The 16784-nt window shown below is 37.9% G+C and overlaps 1 protein-coding gene across 1 annotated transcript in view; it reads right to left on the reverse strand.

Annotated features, from left to right (window-relative positions):
• Positions 1–15243, reverse strand: part of LOC119647545 (sushi, von Willebrand factor type A, EGF and pentraxin domain-containing protein 1) — a 209427-nt gene extending 194184 nt beyond the window's left edge. The window contains exon 1 of the mRNA XM_038048539.1: positions 14734–15243. The gene's annotated coding sequence lies outside the window, so the exon portion shown is untranslated. The remainder of the gene's footprint in view (positions 1–14733) is intronic.
• Positions 15244–16784: the final 1541 nt, after the last annotated feature.

Genomic DNA, 16784 nt, shown 5'->3' on the forward strand with positions numbered 1-16784 from the left:
AGGCTCTGCCACCTGCGATTGCGGGAAACTTCTCCCCAGTTGTCAATAGTAACATTAACCAATGCTACTGACACTCCAATAGCTGATTCCTGTCCGGGTATGGGGGAAATTAAATACTCGTTTGCTAACGCAGCCGAGATTTGCAACGCGTTTACATAAATAGTGCGTAAGAATGCAAAGAAGATAGCTGTAGAAAACTGACAGCCTCTTACCGAATAAACTTTCGTGATGTTCATTCATGGGTTCATGAAAAAAATCCCTAAAAAAACCTCCTCAGCAGGAATGATTGATTTAAATCAATGATTTATATCTAGTGATTTTTTGTAAAAATCATGATTAAAATCAAATTTGTTTTTTTTTTCATAAAAGTTCCTAGTTTACGAGTACATATGCATTAAATAAAAATACTTATCCAAATACATGAATTTTAATGTTTTGTGTAAAATAAAACTTCATTATAATCGGCTTATTGTCTGTCTATCATATGCATTTTTCTCGGAGACGGTTATAGCGATTAGTACCCAATTTGGTGGAAAGTTGGGAACTATGAACGGAATATAGTGGATTACATCCTTCTACGTCGAATTTTCCCATACATGTAAAAGGGGGCTGTACATTTTTTTATCAAATATAGTCATGTGGGGTATCAAATGAAAGGTCTCGGTTAATGCTTTCCAAATTTGTTATTGACATCTGTTAGAAAGATGGAGAGTAAAGGGGGTCGAAAGTGGTCATACCGACCCATTCTTAGAAACTGCCCAACCGAAAAATTTGGAAAAAATCAAGAGGCTGCCACTATATCGTGCCTAGGCTCCGAAATACCCTTCATAGCGATATCTGTTCAAATTAAGTTAATAATAGGATGTTATTAAAATTTTCAGTAATTGGCTGCAACACCTCTCTTAAGTTCATCCCAGCAGTAATATAGGCTATAATATGAGGCATGATTCTACCAAGTTTGGCAGAAATAGCACTATTTTACACAAAGATATAATAGGTCAAAGTTGTCGCTTCTTTGCAAATTCAAGACTTTGAATGTTAATGTCACCCGAAAGTGGATATTCTCTCTGCTAGGTAAAAATGGAATAAACGCACCCTTAAATGTTGTAAAAGAAATACACAAAACCTTTCATACCTAAAGCTTCAAGCTTCCGGTTTCCCGACTTGTTATGAATTGATGGAAATTATAATATTAGAGCAGTTTACAACTGAATAAGAAAATCAATCAACAAGAATTATTCACGAAAATATTGAAAAAAGAATACTAATTTTGCTGCTTATTTACTATTCAGCCTGCCCCGAAAGTTGGATTAGATCAGAGAAGCTTTCTGTTGTGACTATGCTCATCTATGCTGATTAACTGTGATTTAGACGACTATGGTTTCGTCCAGCGCAGTGACAACTCACCAAGAGGTATCAACCGTGGACGAAACCGTAGTTATGTGTTTTTTTTAACTTTGCGTGTTAGTCCAAAAAGTAGTCCATGGACAAGAAAAGTAGTAGAATGTGACTTTCCAATTGATCCGGTCTGCCATCAATTGGATGTTATTCTCAGCGCCCCCTCAATTGCAAACGAAAGGAAAAAAATCGAGCTAATCGCCCTCGATAAAAGTTCCCATTTTGGGACAGCAAGGAGATTACTTTGAAAATGTTTTAAAGTCTTCACGACTTGCTCATGCATCTTTTTAATATCCAAATCCTTGTCAATATACCTTCTTCATTCTGATTATCAGTTTGTAAGTCCAATCGCATTCTTGTCATATTCGTTCGTAATATTCATTCGTAACTAAATTTGTCAATGGTTGGTAATGGCTGTGAGATTTTCAAGATATGTCTATATATTATATCGTTGGCACAACAGTCCAATTGGATCAGGGCCTTGAAGTGTGTTAGAGCACTTCATCCAAGATCGTAACGGTACCCTACAGGATTATAGTATCCTATAGGAGGCAACGTGGTGCACCCAGATCAGACACGGGGGGACAAAAGCTGAAGAAAAAGGCTAAAGAAAGATAGGAGGCAATGTGGTCAGCCTTGCACTCGCCCGAGATTATTACCCTGATTTGACTCAGGTACACATTCACAGCTGGGTCGACTGGTATCCGTCGAGTCTATGCTTTCGAATAAATACACTTCGCCAGATTCGATAGTAACACACAAATCAACTGTCTGATATTTCACAGTAGCAAACCCCTTCTCTTCATTGTGACTGATATAAACACACAAACTTAAGGGGGTCATCCCGGCTGTAGGCCGTTTCTTTCGCTTTCTTTGAAAATTTTTTGTGAAGAACTGGATAAAGACAGTGTGAGTTTTGCTAGTGTAAAAATAGTAGCTGTTTTAAATAGTACCTTCTAAATTATTTGATTTTCTCACAAACATAAAAAAAAGAAGTCTGTCAACAACAACAAAACCTGGATTTTTATCAACCCTGCTCCCCAGTCGACTATTAACGGATCTGAGCAAAGCATTGTTAATAACCAATAGTATTTCAAACTTTCCTAAATGTTTTCTAGTTCCTGTGCTACTAATCTAAACTACCACTGGGTTCGAATTGAGTTCTTCCATGATTTTCAATAATTTAATCATAGAAAATCGAAAATTTTGGAGAGGGACGATTTAAAAAGGAAACTTACAGGCAGTACATACTATTTAATTGTCAAATGCTCCGCTGCTGTGGGCCCATCATAGTATTAAATGTAATGATATTGAGATTAGCAATCATGTTAGGCATTGTCTTTATAAACTTTTGTGAAAACCGTGTACTCCTGTAGTTCCTAAATGAGTTTCTTTATTATTTTAATCAGAATTAACGTAAGTTCAAATTTCTTGATTTCAGCGCTTTCTCCATTGGTAAATGTATTGTGTGATCGTTTTCGTTTCTCAAACCACCAGAATGTTTATAGCATATTCCGAAATTAAGCTATCTGCAATTAAAAACAAGTCGGGAAACCAGAAGCTAGACGCTTCAGGTATGAAAGGTTTTGTGTATTTCTTTTATAAAGAAATTTGAGTGTGTAGTTATCCCATTAGTATGTAGCACGTAATATATGCATATATTATATGAAAATATCCACCATCAAGTGATGTTGACATTCAAAGTCTTGAATTTGCAAAGATGCGACAACTTTGACCTATTATAACTTTGTTAATAATGGTGCGATTTTCACCAAACTTGGTAGGATCATGCTCTATGCTGTAGCCTACATTTTCTAGGGTGAACTTAAAGGGAGTTTCCTATTAAATACCAAAAATGATAGTAATGTACTAATATTAACTTTATTTGAACAGGCACTCGTATGGAGGGTATTTTGGAGCCTAAACACTATATAGTAGCACAATCTTGATTTTTTTCAGATTTTTCGGTTGGGTCGTTTCTGAGAATGGATTCGTTAAAGAAATGATCACTTTCAACCCCCCGCACTCCCAACCATTCCAACAAATGTCAAATTTAAGACCGGCTTCGAAAAGTACTAACTGAGACCTTTAATTTGATACCCCACATGACTATATTTGATGATGTCCACCACACACATTTTTCTCGGCGATTGACACCAAATTTGGTAGAAAGGTGGGAACTGTGAACGCTCACGCTTATAATGAGTTACATCCTTTTACATCGAATTGCATTGGGCGCACGCCCAAGAAAAGAGTAGTCCTTGCACTTAACAGAAAGAGTAAGTTGCTAAACGAAATGTTTATTAGCTATACAAACTTTAAAAAACTTGCTTGTGTTTTACTGGGGAGTTGAGACTGTGTTCAACGGCATCCTTAAAGGCCCTCTTAGAATGTGCTTTTCGTCTTTACATGTATGTAAATGCAAACGAAGGAGGTAATCTTCAGAATTTCCCGGATTATTGATTTGGAGGAGAACTGCCTAAACCAAAGGCAGATCGAAACTATTTCTAAACAGTATCTCGAATTGCTGACGCCTAGGGAAAACACGACAGAGCAAAAGAGAATAGAAGTGAGAGCTGGTGTTTAACTCAGCAACTCAATACCCCGTACACGCATGGGTCATTAGACAATAGAAAAAGCCAATGAATAAGTATAATCACCGGGTAAGTATACTATCATATTCCAGATAAAAATGTACCACATAGGCAGCTGTAACATAACTCTGTTCAAGAGACGCTGAAACAGCGGATGAACTGTCCAGGAAAGGGACAGAAAAGTTATTCTGTGGAATCAAAAGGAATTTCATTGTCAGTACATTGAGGAAAAAATAGTAATAGTATGAAGGAACTATACCAGCCAATTGATCAAAAATAAAGAAGTTCAGAGTTCGCATAGGAACATATGAACGAAAATGGCCCCGGGGTGGTTTTCACCCATACCAAAAAACCTTTAGGATCATCGAAAAAAGTCACTGCAAAGTTAATTACCAAATGAGAAGCCAGAGATATCTGAGAACATTGTTTTAATATTTTTTAGGGAGGAGAGCAGTGAAATCTCCATGTACAATGTCCGCTACTTGTCTAAAGCAAGAAAACACACATAGTTCTGCAAAATGCAATACGAACCTATTGATTATTGCTATTAACACCCCGCTTGAAACGTTCGAAGTTACAGTTGAAGATGTCTACACACAATCTACCAATATCTCTTTGCATAAACTTGCAGTCCAAAAATTTGCAACGTTTTTAAATGCCACAAGAATATACCATTGAATATATTGCTTTCAAATTTCGAATCACTATTTCGTAATTTGATGAAAGGTTCAGATAAAGTGGGCGTTTAATTTAAATTCAGAAAATGTTTATTGATCGAAAAACTAAAAATTGCTAAGCTGCAATCCAAATCTGGACTTATCTGAACTAGCCACTTCAAAGTGATTAGCTGTATGCCAATCAGTAATTCCCAATTTTAGTTTATTGAGAAAGCCGTTACGAAAAACAACTGGCAGTCAACCTTCTAGACAATTCATTTGGATGTTAATAAGAAAGACCAATCACGATCGCCAAAGTTTTTTTCGTAGTATCCAAATATGACCCATTAACCTTTAGATTTTGCATTTTTAGAAACAATCATAAAAAGGCTTCAGTTGAATTTTCTCAGAATTTGCTTACTCTATATAAAGAACAATAATAGAAACAGCATAAGTTTACACCGTGGAAAGAACAGGATTTCTTTTTTCTTAATTAATAGGCTAAGATTAGAGATTTCTCACTCTGTGTATGTGACTTCTGTTAAAAACCGAATGCTTGGAAGTACGCCTTAAAAATTACCTGAGAAAATATTCATCCTCCGAGCATGATAGTCACGTCAAACATTCAAAAAATATTTTTAAGCAGAATTATCAGTTTAGTGAACTAGCCAAAACCACCTACCACGCGCAAAAACCAAAGCAGCATTTTCGCATTGCATAATTTTCTATATCTAATGTTAGTAAAAACAGAAACACTTATATGGTCGCGCTCAATCCACTTACTATTACTCAATTTCTTAGATAAATTGGCGATGAATGAACAATCGGGTTTGACTAAAATTGCAATAAAGCATAATCCACTCAAACAGATGGAATGAAATAAAAAGCATTGAAATCAATGTTCATCACTAGTTTCATACATAGCAACGAATGGGCAACACTGGGTAGAGTTAACAACAACAATAATGAACTGGAGTGGCATTTATTTGTATAATCCGAAGCCGCTTCTATCTAGCCATGACTTATGATAAGTTTTCGTTTTTTTCACGAGATATTTGCATAACTATTCGATGATTTCGAACCGCCTCGCCACCGTTACCCCTTAGCTACAGTGTATCTTTCTCTTCTGATTTTTACGATATTTTGATATTTGAGAAAGTTTTTTTTATTCATTCAACTAAGAATGCCACAAATCGTGCAAACTCAAAAATACAAATTTCTCACGATTGAGATGCATTTTAGATGCATCGAACGTATTAGTGTCTTAAGTCTTTCGTTACTTTCAAGTTAATCGCTTAAGTCTGTTATTATTATCAAGTTACTGTCCTAAGTCTTTTGTTTTCAGCGCTATCAATTTCCATGAACATTTGCATTTTTTCCAAATCGTTTTCATCAAATCAATTTTCTTTTCAATAAACGGAATTTTTGTCCTTGACTATAAAATCAGAAAGGCAAAGGTGATTTGAAGATGATGAGAAAGCGTTCGCTATCTACACGGAAAATTAGTCATCATAGACGATATTCCATGTAGCGGTATAGCAAATTTCCACTTGACCAGCTATAAGGATGCACCAAAAAACATTAGAAGAAATTTATGGGCAAATAGACGTAAGAACTTATAGCAAGAAAAGGGTTAGAAATTTTGTATAAGAAAGTTTTAGTTTGATCATAATGATAATAGCTGAAGTGATGTGAAATATTATAAAAAGATAAAAGGTTTGATGTTGATAACATTTTCCCACTCCTTCTGCGTAAGTTAAAGTCAAATCTAGCACAGTTATTGGAGAAAGTCCATTTGATCAATTTAAATTATTCACCTGCAGACATTAAATTAGTATAGTTTTCACACGAATCCGAACCAGATACTATTATCACTAATTTTACTTTGCGCTATGTTTAATAACATACAACCCACTTAACTGAACCGCTTTAAGGCACCAAAATCACATCTCTGGAATTCTTCGTGCGTACACACAATACACAGCAACAATAACCACACTCGAATATAATGCGAAATTTATTACATACTTCAAGCAAAAGGTAAATGTACGCTTTGAAATTAATTGCATTATCATTTAAGAGAAGGAAATTCGAACTTGTATTTAGGCGCCTATTAACGCAATAAAAAACATTTCACCTGATAATATCACGAGTTCTATTTAGGATTCCATGAGATATGAGGCTCGCGAAGAAAGTAATCAGTTTTCATTTGGGAAAGAGTGCGAATGAAAGAAATTGTTCAAGTGACTTAGGGTTTTCGATGATACTTATGCAGAGCAATAGGCTCTTTCCACGGTGTGTGGCCTTAGCATAGAATCATAAATTATGAAAATACAATATGGGAAAGTATCGTGCAACTTATGGCAGCAAGAGAATCTTATTGCGCTTCGCATTATAACCAGTTGTTACTTCTACTATATTGCACATAAAAACACGTGATTTTATTACATATCCATGTAAGTACCGTTTTAGTCCATTCCACATTCCTCAATCATTACTAATTAGGTCACAAAATATAGGTCAAATGTATCAAATGCTAGAAAGTTACATCAAGACAAATTCGAAACTTAATTTTCGATGCCCGAAAAAGTAGCAAATAAGATAATGATAGTTAAATAGTATATAGACAGATTACCTTAATTCAGGGTTACATAATATTTTGAGGTTCGTTGCTTAACGACTATTGTATGAAAACTTTTACAACAGATAAATCTCTTTTGTAGGTGTTTACTTGAATTAACTTTTCAAAGTTAATTTTACCTTCATGGTAGAGGTAAAGTAGTTTATTTTCAAGATCACAATAAAGACCGTAGAAAGACCCCTTTTATCTCTACGAACAAACACAGTATATATGCCTTTTAAAAAATACAATATTGTAATAAAGTAAATTTTGTGTCTTAAGAACACTGCGCTGGATAAATTTTCTATCAATTAATTTGCATAGTTTGAATGTTGAAAACTGAACTAATGGAATTATGTAGTTCTGAGAACGTTTTTGAGATAAAGAAAGAGCAAAAAAGAAAAACTAAAAAAGCCAATTATTATCGCCAGTTCTATTTGAACCCATACTCTAATGGAGTGCCCACTGCTATTTCCAATAAAAGGTCAACACAACCCTTTCTAGGTATACAAATGTTCAAAAAACAATCCAACCTGGAGTGATATGGAATAAAAAACCTTTGTACGACCTACGTAGTTCATCCGGTACTCAAGGAGCAATGCTCCACTATATTAATGTATGACCTATCCATTGCCACTTCCACCTTCTAATTAACACGTTCACGGGATCTAGTTTATAGGTCGACGTAGTTCTTTTTAAGGTTTTGTGTAGACACAAAACCTTATTAAAATCGGTTTACTGTCTGTCCGTCCGTCACACACATTTTTCTCGGAGAGGGTTATAGAGATTGACACCGAATTTGGTAGAAAGGTGGAAACTGTGAACGCTCCCATATACATCCATCAAATATAGACATGTGGGGTATCAATTTAAAGGTATCGGTTAGTACTTTTCGAAGCCGGTCTTAGTTTTGACAATTGGAAGGTGGGGAGTGCGGAGGGTTGAGAGTGATCATTTCTTTAAGGGGGCCATTCTCAGAAACTAACCAACCGAAAAATCTGAAAAAAATCAGAATGCTGCCCATATATGGTGCCTGGGCTCCGAAATAACTTCCATGTCGATATCTCTTTAAATAAAGTTGATAATAGTATATTACTTTAATTTTTTGTAATAGGCTGGAAACCCCCCTTAAATTCATCTTAGCACCACAAAATTTTGCAGTGATGTAGGCTTTAATGTAGAGCATCTTACCAAGTTTGGTGGAAATCGCACTATTACTAACAAAGTTATAATACGTCAAAGTTGTTGCTTCTTTGAAAATTGAAGACTATAAATGTCAATGTCACCCGAAAGTGGATACTCTCACATAATATATGGATATATTACGTACTGCATACTAAGAAATACACAAAACCTGAAGCGTCCAGCTTCCGTTTTCCCGAGTTGTTTTCTTGTTGTGTCGGACCGGGGCACGCATATGACACGGCGTTGATAATGGGGGATTGGAGCTTTCAAGCAACAGTGGCAAACATTTTTCATGTGCTACCCTGTTTAGTTACACAGGGAGAATATTGGCGTGGAACAACCTCAACTTGTCGTTTCTGTTGGTGTTGAGACACCTTTACCTTCAGATTTTGGACAAAACAATGGCGGCAGGTCTTCCGCTGCGTCAAGCGGCATCAAAGTCGGTGCTTCCGTTTGCATAAAAAAACTATTCACATATACAAATTGGTAGATGCCTTCGATGCCCTACCTATTAATGCAAACAGGAACAGTGTGATGGCCAGTAAGACTAAGATCCTTGGTTTTGTTAGAGTTTATTTTCAGTCCAGCTTCGCTTGCGTCAGTTAGATAGCTCCCCCCAATATTGAGTAACAGCAGGATCTTAAAAGCGGTTGATGTTGAACTTGGGAGGTTGCAGCTCTCCAGCCCTGCGAGAAATAGCGGGCGGAACGCACAAGCGAATGTAAGCAACTGTTGATGATGATCCCTTTCAAACCCGATTTCAACTCCTCTCTTGTTACCCACATACAGGAGACATCTCCATAATCAACTGCTGATTACAAAGTGGTCAATCTGATTACTTTTACTACATATAACAGGCTCAGTGTTCCACCGAGGCGACGAGGCGATGGAAGTTGCAGAACTCCATAAACCTCCCTCTATTATCATTACGACCGCCATCCCATCACATGTCCGAGCAAGGTGTTGCCAGATCCCACCTTGGCATTCAGATGACGCATCACGATTACAATGTCACCTTTAGCAAGCCTCTCCTGAACTGCGTGTAACTGCTCGTAGAAAGCATCCTTTTCCACTACCTCCGATGGTGCATAGCACTGTGCATATGTGATACTCCTTCATCTGAACCGGAAGCCAAAAATCTGTCAAAACCATATATTTTAGGTCAAGAGAGCGCGCCATGCGGTCATCGTCAGAAACAACCCAATATCGGATTCGTATCTGCTACCACTCGGCTTTCCAGACTACAAAAGCGCATTACCATTAGTGTGGCAGGAAAGAGCTTTGGACCTCCATCGAAAACGTTGTTTTCTGAGGTGCTATACAGGTCGTCGGCCACGTCCCAAAGGGGCGCCATATGATGTAATTGCGAAATCGCCGAGGCAGATCCATCATCGAAAGAGACTGAAGGCTCTATTAACCGCTGCCAGTGGTATGATGCATGTGACGCGATCAAACTCCGGTAAGGAGCAAAATCGCGGAAAGTTCAGCATTGTGTGCACTGGGATAAAAGGGAGTTTATTATTGTGCTAGTTAATAAAGCCGAAGATGCCGCAAAACACAATGATTTCAGATGAGGATACCACATCACGAAAGTACTTACATGTGGTCGCAAATTTTTCGATGGTCCTCTGAAGGACGTTAACAGTCGACTGCTCATCCATGATGACGAGCAACCAAAGAAGTGGAAAGAACACAGTACGGTTCTTAAACGTATAACATCCGATGAAGTTCCTCCTCTTGTGAATGAAATGGCTAGTCATCGTAACATACTGATATGAACTGTTCCTCCAAGCAAAAAAGAAATTATTTCGGCCATCAATGCACTCAGACGGAGTAAAGTCGCTAGGCTTCACGGTCTTCCAGCAGAGTTATTTATTGCTGCACTCGTACGGAAATCCTGGGAATCCGAGACCTCTCCCAGATAGTGGAAGGAGGGGTTGATCATTTAGATTCCGAAGAAGGGCACCCGTTTTGAATGTGAAGGGTTTCTCAATAGCCCTTTTTCGATGTAACTATCATACTGGCTTCCGCTCCGGATTGTGTTGCATTGACTACATTAACGCCCAGGATTATTCTGAAACAGTGTGCAGAGTGTAGATCTTCAGGAGTGTATCTGACGTGCTATACGCAGGAGCATAGCCATTTTCAGAGCGGCATGTGATTCGAAAAATGTCACTTGCTACACCGAGGTACGATCTTAGAGGAATTTGAGGTCCAAAGCCGATTCCACCAGTGACGTTCTTCATGCTGCCTTGTCCGGAGGGATCGAATATGACATCTGATTACGTCGAACTGGATGTCGCTCGATGCATTAAAAGCGCTAAAACCGCCTTCGCTACCTTGTGTGAAATGCAGTTACCTCAACACCAAGACCAAGGGAACTGTTCTGTACTAATGTTCTTTCTGTGTTGCTATATGGGGGTAGCACATGGAAAATAGCCACCACTGCCACTCGAAAGCTTCGTCAACACCTGTCTGGGTCGTATCATCGGAGTACGCTAGTCTGATACTATTACAAACGAAGAACTTGCTCAGCGCACTAGCAATATGAACGGAAGGCGAAAGTGGCAGTGCATACATCACACATTAAGGACGGGCGACAATTCCTTTGCGGGCTACGCCATGCAGTGGAATCCGCTCTTCCAAATGGCCGACGTGTGGGGCGCCCCATTGGCACTTGGCGCAGAAAAGTAGAGGAGGAGTGCGTGCTTCTCGGAAGTTTTAAGAGGCGCTGAAGTGCATTTCATGTAATTGCGAACGATGGCGCGTAAAAGTGCTTGATGTGCTACCACCAAAGGGTAAAAGGCAATCATATATATATATATATATTTGCTAGCCTCTGTTTTCAAATTCCCATTTAACCAAGATCCATGACTCAGCCGGAGAACAAACAAATGTCATCAGCCCCTGACGAGAGATCGAAACCAGCGAAACCCTACACGTCCTCTGGCCAAGATCACCAAGGTCACCGGTAGCGAGAAAAAAAGTACCGGTAGGAAAATGCAACTTTGGCGGACTCCACTTTGATCTTAAGCTCTTCTGCGACTTTCCGGATGATGAGAATTCAATGGAGTTTTTCACATAGGGTTGAAAAAAATGACAAATTGTGGACTGAAAGGAAGAATTTTTGAAAAAAACTTTGTCTGTGACATTTTACACATTTTCTAATGCTATTATTTCTTCTATTCTTTGTTGACTAAAATTTAAATACAAATTTTTAAATTTTATCGCACCCTGTGTAAGTAATCCGTAATATCCGTTTATCAGAAACACTGACTTTTAATTCACCACAGTAATCACATCATCCATATGCAAAAAGACAGTATAAGGATAATCTGAAAAATGTGGACCTTCTTTGAAATTGCTGGAAGATATTAATATTTTGATCTATCTAAGACAAGAGTCCTTCCGGTATTGATATCAGACAACGTACCTCAAAAAACAATGAAATGCTAAACTAAACGATCATTCAAGGAAGAAAACGCATTAAAAAAGAACAAAAGTCAATTGTACTCGGCGAGAATTTCATCAAATTCATCTGTATTATTTTATATACGTATACATGTGGGCTAGAATGCGTCAACTACACCTCCATCCGCCATCTTTGGCGGAGTTACTGGTTTGACTCGCCCCATGTTTTTGTAAGAAGCTAGAACTCTAGAGCGACCCACTCGTCGACCATTCTGGCTTAGTGGGTTCCCTTAAATGGCGCATCCCGCAATGACTTTGTCATCCTTTCTTAATGTGTAACCTATTCACTGACATTACCGATTTCCGCAATACCTCTACGGGTATCTGGCCCGTTACTCAATCGGGTTCTTCATTCATTTGTTACTGTCTCAGACGAGAATACCCCACTCACAGGATACAGATATGAGTTGATGAAAGTTTGGAGCTTTCAAGCGACAATGGTAATGACTTTCCATATACTACTCCATATAATAACACAGGGAGAACTTTAGCACGGAACAGCCTGAGCTTGATACTGGTATTGACACAGTTGTATTTCCAAATTTTGGACAAAACAGCAAGGTGATGAATTTAACGCTCGCTCTCGTTGTTCTGCCATTAATGCAAATAGAAAGAGCACCATGGCCAGTCAAACTGAAAACTTTGTTTTGTTGGTATTAATCTTCAATCCGGATCTACTTGCGTCCTTTTCCAAATATAGAATCATTTAGCCAAGGTTGATGACTCTGTGAGACAGCAAGCAGATATCATCAACATAGTCGAGGTGTTTGAGGAAAGATAATATTCCCCATGTAGCTCCTCTATGTCCTGCAACCAAGGAAACATGGGAAAAGTCCCTGATAATGAAAAGAAAAAGTACTAGTGACAAAATACAACCCTACAGACACCGGTTTCAACTTTAAATGCCTCGCCGCAACTAATGATATTTTGCGTGGACAGATATTACTTTCATAATCGTTACTCGTTTCTCCGGAATCCAAGAGGATCCAGAGCAACGCCAGCCTGCTCTCTGTGCATCAAGCTGTCGAACCGTTGTTTCCAACAGTGGAAAGTACGTTAATACTCCTTCAATTTTCCCATAAAACTGTGTTATGGTTATTCCATATATCATATTGAAATATTATCCACAAGAGGTAGAACTTCGCCGTATGTCATAGGTTTCAGAATTATGGTGAAGTGTCCTTTTCAGCGCTTCACCTCTTCACCTTCGTGGATGTGAAACCGTTAACGTACCCTATAGGATCACTGAAAAGTCCACCTGCAGGTTTTACTTCCATTACCACCGTCATTGTGGCACACAAATCCTCGAGCAGGAGGGTTGATCTGATTTGGTCTCTTGTGCGTAGCAAGAAAATTTTAATAATAAAGGCAACGCTCTGTTGCCCTGTGAGCAAATGCAGTAGCGATACGCAAGTGAAAGTAAGCGACTATCATCTTCCGAGGCCGACGTTAGCACCCCTTTGTTATACACATTCAGAAATTCAGATTTGATTAGATGTTCCCCAAACCGACCATGTGGAAGGCTCTCTGCTCAATCAATGTGCTGCCAATGATAAGGGGTGAAAGTTTCAATAATCTACAAACCTTTCATCGTTACTCTTACGGTCATCAACACCATACCCACCACATTCACAAGCTAGGTACTGTCAGAAGTCACTTTGGCATTCACCTATCACGATAACAATAAAACTTTAGCAAGTCTCTCCTGGACTACGTGTAATTGTTCATAAAAAGTATCCTTCCTTAATAATTAAGGCTAATTCTGCTCATCGAATTTGATGCACCGAAACCACAAATGAACATCTCGGTCTTGAGATTAACAAAAATTGAATAATGTAGTCGAACTCCTCAAAAATGCAAATATATTGGAAATTTATGTTTAAATTGTTTATTTTTATAACGTTTTGTTACCGCAATCATGAAGAACTTGGCCCTCCTATGAAAAGACCCGATTGCGAGTGTTCTTGGGCCATGTAAATGCGTGTAGGATTACGGTGGTCTGCACGGGGGACTCTACAATTCACATTGCGGACATTGCGAAGGAGAGAGCATTCCCTTGGCGATTGCCCGCTTTAGCTAGAGCCAAACTGCAGGAGGTTAGGTAAACAATCTCAAGAGAATTCCTAGAGATCCTTAGTGTGGGTTAGAGAACTGCTGTCTTTTATTTAGGCTTTTCTATTTAGAGTTAACTTAGAATGAACAGAACTGACATGGATGGTTTCAGCATTATCAAATTCTTTTATTCCTTATTTCCTAAGGATTTTATCTGCTCTTTTAATATACGATATTCTGATACCCAACCATATGGAAAATCATTGGTCATACTCATTCAAGGTGTTTACTGTATGCAGCAATTTAATTGAACTAATAATTTTTTTCTAAAATAGCTTAGTAAAACTCCTCATCCAAGAAAATAGATACTGATGAATTCAGCTAATAATAATCGTATATGAATAAAACGTGCATGTGGTTAAGACCCAAAAATATCAAATTGGTTTACTGAAAAGTTTCTAGCAAATAACGAAATTCAGTTGCAGGCAAATAACTCATGAAAACTATCCAACCAAGACGCTGCAATTGATTCTATTCAATCATCTTTTTCCTACGAAACGAGCACTCAATCGTTTCCATTTAAATCAAATACAATATATTATTATTCACCAGTCAAATAGGCTTAACAAAAGGAGCGAAAATTGTCATGAAAGTATGAGTGGACCGTTTCCAAACATGCAAACAAACTATCATATTAAACCATGGTCGAAGAAATAAAACTAGAACAGAAAAATTAGCCTAATGTAACCGGACTTACTGGCGCCGTTTCGCAATTTAAAATCCAGTTTGTTGGCGAATATCCAAAGTAGTGTATAAGACACAATCAGGTCCCAGGTGACACCGACCAACCTTACTTTCGTACACAACTAAGCTCAAGACGAAATAAATAGATTTTGCACTTAACTCGCCCACTCACTTCGTTCACTTCTATAACAATACAGATATTTCTTAGTTCCGCGATCCGATGACTGTTACATTTTTCAGATATTTCAACCGAAGGTGAAGATAGTGTTCCAATAACCCCACTAAATGCGAATGTAGCCGTACTAAAGGGCTAGTTGAATATTGTGCAGTTGAGGAATATTGTGAGGATGCTTTTAGTTGGGAAAGGGGATAATTTTCACAAAAAATTACTATTGAATTCACCAAATCACCAGTAATGTCGCGCGGACGTACCAAGATCAAAAATATCGGAAAGGTGAGCAGATCCGCGATTTTTCGTTCACCTGGCGCGTGAAAATACCAGAGCGGCGACACAACGCATTGAAAGCTAACAAGAAACTGGTGGTCTGAAATTTCGTTGAATGGGAAGGTCTCTGGTCGGTTGTCTTCAGCTGCTAGTGCTTGAACAGAAGCAACTTCACAGTAGTAAAAAGAAGTTTTTGGAAATACTGACTGTAATGTACTTAGTTAGAAAAGACTAATTGATAAGTAGATACTTCAGAGATTTTAACGTACTGCATACAAGAAAAATAGAAGTCAATATTCCTACAGCATTCGCAATTGCGATGGTCTCTCAGGTTCAGATCTTGATAGTTATCATGGAGTGGTAACTGACAAAGATCCAACTCCAATAGAAGTAAAAGGAAATACAGATTAAAGGGGTTAACCACACTTGTAGCGTAAAAAAATAGATCATTTTCATGATTTTTTTAAAGAAAACTACAAAGCTTTGTTAACCCAGTATTATATTACCTTAAGGATTTAAGAAAATATGCATTTTTCACAAAATGGTGTACAGTCAAGGTTAATGGTCTGATTTGAATATTTGATAGAAAAAAGGGTCATTTTTTATTGAACAAAAATCGAACAAATAAATATTATGATATATTATATAATGAATAAGCCTGTCACATTTCGAAAAGATTGATTCAGTAGTTTTCGAGTAATTTCGGCCATCGGATGTCATTTTCAAATTCAGGTGGTCTACGGTACTGATTCTTGCCTTTCATCGATCATACCTAAGTCAATTTTATTCGGATCGCCTCGAAATTTTTGAAGTCGTATTCTGAGTGGCACTGAGTGACTTTTTTCAGACTTTTCAGTTTAGATTTTTTTTGAGAATGGATTCGTGATAGAAAAGATCACTTCCCAACCCCCACAATCCATCCTTTTGCATCAAATGTCAGAACTTTTAAAAAAAGTAATCAAGAGCTTTTATTTGATGCCTAAATTGATTTTTTGCACCTTCGGTATGGGCTCCTCCTAAAACTTAACGCAGAACGATATTACTCACTACATCCGAGGGGATTTAAAATTAGCATCGCCCCCTGAAAGTTAACATAGAACGATGTTACTCACACAGACAAAAAGAGAGACAGCCAGTAGACCAATTCGAATAAGGTTTTATTAGCTACTAAGCTGCAATATTTTGCCATATTAATGTGATTTTCCGTATCTACATAGAATATGTGGGGCTAAGTACAGTTATGCACGTTGCTTATATGAGATGAATTGGATAATATTAGCCTTCTCAATATTCATACATAATAGAAAAGTCTACCACTGATGACAAGAACGCTTTTCTGATGGGACACAACACGCCCTCGCCCAGTATCTCAGGTATGACGTCAAAATGATGATTGGGGACTTTGACAAGAATATAGGAAAAAAGCCTGCATTTAAACGATAGCCTGCACGATATCCGCAATGATGGTTGGATTATTTCCAATTAGATAGATCAGGGAAAACAGCCGAAAGGCCGGCCGAAACAACGGAGGCCTGATACGCTAGATGCTGATTTAAAGGTTGCCTGACTACATACGAATTACACTTTTGACCCTATAAAAAGATGAAACCAATGAAGAC

Source organism: Hermetia illucens, chromosome 1, assembly GCF_905115235.1.
Source record: "Hermetia illucens chromosome 1, iHerIll2.2.curated.20191125, whole genome shotgun sequence".
Taxonomy (NCBI): domain Eukaryota; kingdom Metazoa; phylum Arthropoda; class Insecta; order Diptera; family Stratiomyidae; genus Hermetia; species Hermetia illucens.